This window comes from Camellia sinensis, chromosome 14, assembly GCF_055761805.1.
Source record: "Camellia sinensis isolate YWXY chromosome 14, ASM5576180v1, whole genome shotgun sequence".
NCBI classification, from domain to species: Eukaryota; Viridiplantae; Streptophyta; class Magnoliopsida; order Ericales; family Theaceae; genus Camellia; species Camellia sinensis.
The window spans coordinates 39,464,772-39,473,056 of NC_138974.1; the positions used below are offsets into that span (position 1 = coordinate 39,464,772).

The window sequence follows — 8,285 nt, forward strand, 5'->3', positions numbered from 1 at the left end:
GTTTTGAATTAATCACAAACAATGGTTCTGATATCACAGAAATGAATCATTTGTTGCACTGTTTCTACAGCTTCGTCACTGGATATCTGAAAGAATTAGCATACCACAATAAATAACACACGGTAAACAAAAAAACATGGCAACCTAATACAAGTATGACAAATATAGAAAAGAATTTGAACAAGATTGTGGGATATTCATACATAGACAAGCAAATTCATATTCCCAAAAAAACTCGTTCAATATCAATTCGTTAAAAACTCGTTCAATATTAGCTCTTCATATAATACAAGTTAATTATTTTATTTAATTATAATATTTTTAAATAAATGTGTTTCTATATAAGATGTCTTTTTTATTAATATTAAATAAATACATACATATATATATATATATATATATTATACATATTAATCAGCGAGAGCAAGAGAGAGAGAGCGAGAGACGCGAGCGAGAGGGAAGGCAAGAGAGAGAGAGAGAGAGAGAGAGAGAGAGAGAGAGAGAGAGAGGCTTACGGTGGTTGAAGTCGATTGGATGGAGGTCGAGGTCAATGGCTTCGTAGACGATTACTATGAATGTTACTTAATGTGGCCTACTTAATGTTACTGAATGTTACTTAATGAGGTCGTGTCCATGCTTCGTAGACGATTACTATCTAAATTTAGAAATGCTACCCACTTCTTATAAGCCCATATAATTATATGAATGTTACTTAATGTGGCCTAAGTGGTCCCTTTTAAAAATTATAGAAACCCACATAAAAAGACCAATTTATAGTCGGCCACCTTCTGCTTTTAGTTACACGCACGGTATTCCCAACTACGTGAATTAAAACTAACCTCTATTGATGAACACAATCACTCACCAGATGTTAGATATTATTTATTTCCTTCTATCCCCAACTCCTTTGAGTTGAGACTAAAACCCACGGATGTGAGCAATCACCTTCAACATTTCAGCTACTGTTGTTAGTTGATGGATTGTCAGATGTGTTCTTCTGTTGTTCTAAGTTTACCAGGTGTATACCATCAAATAAATGTGCTTTCTTTGCTAAATATGTAAAAAAAAAAAATTTGGCATTAAACCCCAACCTTCTCCTGTGCACCAAGCAGAACATAGAAACTTTAAGAGGGGAAAAAGTAGTAACCTCCATTATTGAATGATCTCGTTCAGCAAATGCAGAAGCAACACAACCTTGGAAAAATTTAACCTGCTTCTCTGCTTCCATATTCTGAAAAGGAAAAAATAAATAAATGGAATCAGATTACAAGGATCAATATTATGATGGCCAACCTACCCTGAAAAATATCCCTATTGGATGCCTTTCTCTGTCCCTACTGAAAACAATGAACCATACCACTGTTAATTTAGACTTTACAAGCCAATCATTAGTTTTCATGCAAAAACAAGACCATCTTATCTTACAAAAATAATGGAACAAAGAAACCCTCCAGAAAGTGGGAAACGTCATTGGCATAGTGTTTCATCACTTCAATCAGTATGCAATCTAAAAGAATAAACCAGTAGGCATTCTTTGCCCAAAAACCTAAGACTAGTAGGATAGCTACCATTCCATTAGTGAATAATTCATAAGTTAACTTCCTGCCAACACCTCCAATGTGAACACATGTGCTGGATGTAGAGAGAGAAAGAGAGCGATACCTTTGATACCTCTGCAGCATGTAAATCAGCCAACTGGCCTTGAGACAAAATAGGAAACATGTAAGATTGTTGGCAGTAGGACTATGCAAGTGCTTATAAAAATAAAAAATAACAAAGTGAAAAAAGGTAAGGAGCCTCACTTTGATACGGTAAGCTTCCGAAAGCTCCTCTTGGAGATTTAACTTCTCTCTAGTGCAAGCAGTTAACTTCTTTTTCAAGCTCTCAATCTCCTGCTCACTTCTTTTTCAAGCCAGCTGTCCTAATGGGGGGGGGGGATAAATTCACAATGCATTCTTATTTCCAATTTGAAAAGATAATGCCAACGCATACCTACCAGAAAAAATATTAATGATAACAACTTCATCTGATGGACTTGAGATAAATAATATACCTCTGAAAATGCATTCGAGTAGCCACAGCAAGGTAACCAGGACCAGCTTGCTGCATACACAGCTGTTCAATGTCTTCACGTAACTCATCACGCTCTACAAAACAGTATGAACACATCAAATTAGAATGCAGCAGCTGAGAGGGGGCAAGTGAATTAACATTACATCTAGTGAGCAACTTATAAGATTCTTGTGCATTGTATTAAGTTGGTAAACTATATAGTGCAATGCAGCACATCCTGCCACTGTCTCCATCCACTCAATTAAGCACAGGATGAAGACACAAGTTTGGCTCAAAAGAAAACAAAATGATCAGGTTCCAAAATCAGTTATTGGAAAATATTTGGATTTCAGATATTGGCTGAAGTGCTTAACAGGGATTGCACAGGGAGTAGAAGCTCTGTTTTTTGGCACAGAAATGTGAAGTATCCACAAACAAAATCAATTTGATGCAACTTAAGGGGAATATGCAATAATGGTTGTAGAAATTTCGAAGATCTCTTTTCCCGTCTCTTTCATATGGATTGCATTTAAATGTAGAAATAGTGATAATGATACTACAAGAGACAAATTGAAAGCAATTGAAAATTGAACATGCAGACAGGCTAAATTAGCTAACCAACAGGTCAGTTGGCCAACCGGAGAGTGCTTTTTCAAGAAAAGAAGTGAATAAGGATCTGTATAATACTCCCAGGGGAGGAATTTTGAAAACACATTAAAGAGGAAAATCTCTTCAGAGAAATTTTCTTTTAGCAAAAAGCTAATACTAGCTCTCTGACTCAAAGTTTAATGGAATCTAATTTTTGAGATGGGCCACCAAGTAAGGAGAGTAAGTAAACCCCAGAACTTCTCAGATGGGCCACCAACATCTTTGTTTAACACATTTCAATCATGCTGGAAGGTCAGTCACTACTACAACATATGACCACTCAAATTCGAAAAAATTCAAATCAAATTCTAACCAGCACTATCAATATAAACAATAATAATGAACATTCTCATCAATGTCTCCTCGCAGAATGTTCCATGACCAAAATTCTATATAGGACATGTCCCATTACCAAGTATTAACCAGTCTTCATGTTTCCTCATAGAATATTCTTTATGAAAAGGCAACTACATGTTATTTCCAAAGTATTTGTTGGTAACAATTCAAAAAATCTCACTCCTACGTAACGATTTATTTTTTTATTCACTATTTAAACATTGTCATTACAATCCAAGGAAAGGAATTTGGGCTTACACAGAAGTAGTATAATCAGAAATGGAACTGTATACATAGCAAATAGGTATTTCTTAAAATAAACATTAGAATATTTCCCTGGCCTAAAATATGAGGAATAAAAAAAGAATAAACAACTAAAGCTTAGATGCTTTTCATGAGTGAAAAAAAATAAATAAATAACCCAAAAATAAAAATTCTATTACAATAAAATGAAAAACAAAAAAACATATCATTTAAACATTTACCTTTCATGCCTTTCTTTTGCAGGCATCAACGCCCTGAGTGACCTGAGTGATTTCACGGCTGACTCAACCATATCCATCTCATACTCTACTTTCTCATTTGTCCAGCACTGCAAACAATAGAACAAAGGTTGAGGAGCAGTATTAATTGATGTTACTTTCCAGTATTAAGACAGCTTATTACCATTATAAATGATAAACAACCAAAACAAACAGCAATAGAACCCATCATCCAATTAGTTATTCCAGACACACCGACAAGGTGTCTTGTGCATAACTCCTTTTAGAAGCAAATGCTTGAGCATCACTGGCAAAGTAGGGCTTGACGGCTTCAATAAACACATCACGCAACTGGAACTGCCACCATGAATATATTGCAGTAGCAGCATCAGAAAATTCATACGAGTCCAGTGATGTCACAGTTTTTTATATGGCCTTGTTCAACACGGAGAGAATCCACTAGCAGTTAAATGGCATGATATCTGGAACCACATTTGTTGGAGGGGTGTAATTATCTCCAAGTTTGCTCATGGCAAATTGCACAGCATTCCAAAGTTTATTACACCATTGGCGATACCCAACAACCCTTTGGATGTCCAGATTTATTTTATCAGACTACAAAGAAAGAGGAAAGAAGTCATTAAATTAACCAAAGAAAGAGGAAATAAGTCACTAAATTAACCAAAGAAAGAAAAGTAAAATCTGAGAAAAATAAGCATTAAAAAAGGTATGCACTTGTGCTGTGTAAGAGATAACAATATACGCAACTGACCTAACTTTTTTTATCTAACCTCAAATTCTATTCAGTTATAAGAGAACACAATGGGTTGGCTGCACATTCAAGTCGGTAAAAAAAAAAGTCCAGACTGAAATCAATTCAACCATATTTCATGCTCAAATTTTAATTTATTTTTATCTAGGCTAATTTTATAGCCTTCAAAGACCACTGTTATAAAGCTTAGCGTGACTCCTTCGACCATATTGCATTGAGAAATTAAAATGAAGTTAATAACCAATTTATACGTTAGTATGACGCAGGAACTTGCCATTTATTTGTGAAGAGAAAATTGTAGATTTAGTACAGTCAAAAAGGCATCCAGACTTTTGTTTAACATTTTATCTCAAGCCCAAACAAAATGCTTTATTTAATAACTTGCAAAATTTTATTGAGTTGTCTAAGGCTTTGCCTAAGTTTTGGACTTTCACAACGATAGCCTAAAATAGTTAGTAAAATTTAAAATTGTGTATATCCAGTGTTGTTTTTTATGTGCTGAATTTTTAGGTCTCTTGGAAAACCAAACACGTGCATTATCCTCGGACTATTTTTTTTTGAGGCACTTGCCAAGGAAATGAATTTTTTAGGCCATAGGGTGGGCTATTTTTTATACCATGAAAGGGAAAGTAAGCATTTTTTAGGTCACTAGATAGGAAAATACTGACATATATGCTTGCACAAAAATATATTTACCGGCATCCATGTACTTTTTGACAAAGTATACTTACCGACATATAAACTCTTTGCCTCTTTTGTTCGTTCCTTTCTTTTAACTTCATTTCTTTTTATTTCTGTTACCTCTCTCTATATATATATATTTTCTAAATATTCTTTTCCTATCAAAATCAATGGAGATAAAGCTTTAGTAGTAAATTTTAAATTAAGCATTAAACTAAATTAAAGATTGCTAATGCATTGTTAGTCTTTTATCATTGAATTCCAAGTTATTTTATTCAAAACTTGTAATGTATTTCATGTGTCTAAGCGATATGCACATGTTCCCCAAGTGCTTAAAGCATGTTGTCTAAAATATTTTAAAAAATAGTAGAACATGTTTGGAGGTGTTTCTGGCAAAGGTCAAGAAGTTTCTCATGAGTGTCGTGTTGTGTCGGTGTCCGACACGACATGCCACCATATAAACTTTTAATTCAAGCACACCTCACACTTTAAAAGCTTTAGTTATTTCAAAATGATTCCATCAATAACCCTACCATCTTTCATCCTAGCTTCAAAATTACAAGCTTATCATAACCTTAGACCACCATTAAACCACTTGCAGGTAGCATAATTCTAGTTTTTTTATTAATTCCCTACGAAGTTTGGAATCGAAGCTCATGTGAATATGCTTCACCTAGAACACAAAGGCATCAGCCAAGCTCAAGTCCAAATTATGATAACAATTTCTACCCAAACACAACTCTTCCCTAAAAAAATTAAATTCAAAATTGTCCACATGCCACGTAGCTCCTCTTGGTTATTGTTCAACCGCCAAACACAGCCTAAATTCTATTAACAAGATAAACTGAAGTAGTTGCTATAGTGAAAAATAAGAAAACAGAAAAACTACCAGTTTCTTTGCTTTCATTTTTTGTGTACTCTTATAGCATTAACTAGTAACTGAGACACCTAGAATAATTAGGAAACAGAAAGTGTCAGCATTTCCATTTAAGAGAAAAGGAAATGACAAACCTTTCAAAGGCAAATCAGATTTTGGTGCTACTGGGGGCTTATGTGCTAAAATCCAAGCTTTCAAAGATCTGCAAGAAGACATTGGATCTTATACAAACTGGCCAAGAAAGAAAAACCTGTGCGGATACTTTATAGACGTAAGTGCCACAACACTTACACCAAGAAAGGAGCAACCATATAGAGCTTGAGGCCAGTGGTCCCACGAGATATCACATCCTCATTTGCAGGTTGAATCTCATCATGCCGCTACCATGCAATTTCCTGCAAACAGCATACAAGAAGGCACATTTCCAACATCACAAAGACATTGTTATAAAGTTTCTCTATTTAAACCTGCTTCATCATCTTTTGACTGGACAAAACATTCAACCAACCATTCAGTTATTACAGTCAGCTTATTCTTCTCCTTCATTGTCATCCATTCCCAAACTGTTAGTTACACATATCAAATGTTTATGTGTATATATTTAGATCTCTCTATGTATAGAAAATATACAGGGGACTTTTTAATTCTTTTACTTTAGAAGCAAATTATTAATATTAGAACTACAAACAAGAAACAAACAAGATAAGGACTCAGTTCAATGACCCTAGACATACAACAGAAGTGATCTTTTTCACAATCTGGACAGTTTTAGATGAGGAGAGGCAACATACACTGATCTCTTTTTTAGTAAGTGGGGCAAAGGCGGTATCGTCTTTCACACCAGCAATTATGTAGAGCCGCACCCTCTGTTGTCCAAATATCATCTCAATATCGTCATCTTTATTTAGGAATTTTGAAACATCAAAACCTATTCCCTCAAGGACCTACGTCAAAAGAGAGAAGTTAGAATGCAGCATCAGAATCTAAATTTGTAAATCCATTTTTTTTAGTAGGTTTTTTTTCATTAGGAAATTATGGTTGGGCTTTGGTTCTTAAGTGCAGTTAAGTACTCATTTCAGTTTGAAAATGGATTTTAAGATTTAATTTAAAACAGAAATTGAAAATTCAAATGATGAAAGGTGAATGGTAGTGTTCCAAATGAGATGTAAAAAATGAGATAGCATTGAACTAGAGGTGAAGGAAAACAATGTTGGTGGCAGAAGACAGTTAGTGTGGCATATTGAAGCAGTTATTTGGGGTAATAGTGATGGAAAAATGGTGATGGTGCTGCTGGAGGTAGTGGTTGAGCGGGCAATGGCAGTACTAGGGATGTCAAGAAATGCATGATGCTGGTCATGGTTGGAATGTTGGCAGTGGTGATGGCAACATTAATGGGAGTGAGGGTGGTGGTAAGTAAATTGTAAAAATTGTAACACCCATGGCAGCATGAGTGTTGGTGGCAGTGCCTATAGTTACAATCCTTCTAGTGGCAATGACACCTTTCTTTTTCTTTTTCTTTTTCCATTACTACACAGCAGTCCAATTATCAATCGAAGAATCGGTGAGTTAAATCTATTCATTGGGATTTATGTATCGTCATTATATCTAGAATACAATTCTCAGATTTATGATGGAATTCCAAATCAAAACCACAAGCAATGGTTACTAAAAGGCCCCAAATCCAATTCCACCCCCAACTACTTGATCAAAGAGAAGCCTAAAAGGCATTGACTAGGTCATTGCAAGCCTCGATAAGGAACATTATTGTAATTTTGTAACCAACTTACATGAAATGCAAACTCACCATTCCAACTTCAAGTGGTAGAAAAGTTAAGACACCTTCGGAATGGCTTTCTTTGCAGGGGCAAAAGGGAATGGTTTAACTATTGCTTGGTAAGTAGAAGAGCACAATTTTAAAAGTATCTAAAAGGAGGTCCAGACTCTGAAGATTTTATCAAGGGTTTCGGGGGGGAAAACGTTCTGGAGATTCATTTCTTAGTAATAGAGAAGAAAAAGTAACAGTGGAGAGTAAAAAGAAGCCAGATAGCTAGTGAGAAAGAATCATCATGGCATGTTAAGTTGAATTTCAATGAGGTGACTGTTAGCTCAGCTCAAGATTGTAGATCCAAGAAGAGCAATGTGAGCAATCCAAAGCAGTCATACAGTCGTTTACAATGAGTGGAACTATCAGTTTCATTTTGTTATTAGAGATGGAGACCCCTTCATGGGGATCCAAATTGATCAGTCAGCACTCAGCACCCGCCCAAAAAAGAAGCCTTAATTGAAGAATATTTATTCAAGGTTCAAGAAAGGTGCTCTAGTTTCAAGGCTGACAGCTATTTTGTTTGATTAATAGTATGCATCCCATGGACAACCTATTAGGTAAGCTTGATGCACTGTAGAAATGATGAATCAGCAAATCAAGCATATTACCCTT

The 8,285-nt window shown here is 35.2% G+C and overlaps 1 long non-coding RNA gene across 1 annotated transcript; it reads right to left on the reverse strand.

The window, feature by feature from the left end:
- Positions 1 to 1,713: 1,713 nt before the first annotated feature.
- On the reverse strand, positions 1,714 to 6,243 carry LOC114272311 (uncharacterized). The gene is made up of 6 exons (XR_014350770.1): positions 6,140 to 6,243; positions 5,983 to 6,050; positions 3,703 to 4,133; positions 3,522 to 3,628; positions 2,054 to 2,147; positions 1,714 to 1,921 (listed from the first exon to the last, which is right to left on the reverse strand). It is a non-coding gene; the product is annotated as an uncharacterized LOC114272311 (long non-coding RNA).
- Between the last annotated feature and the right edge of the window lie 2,042 nt (positions 6,244 to 8,285).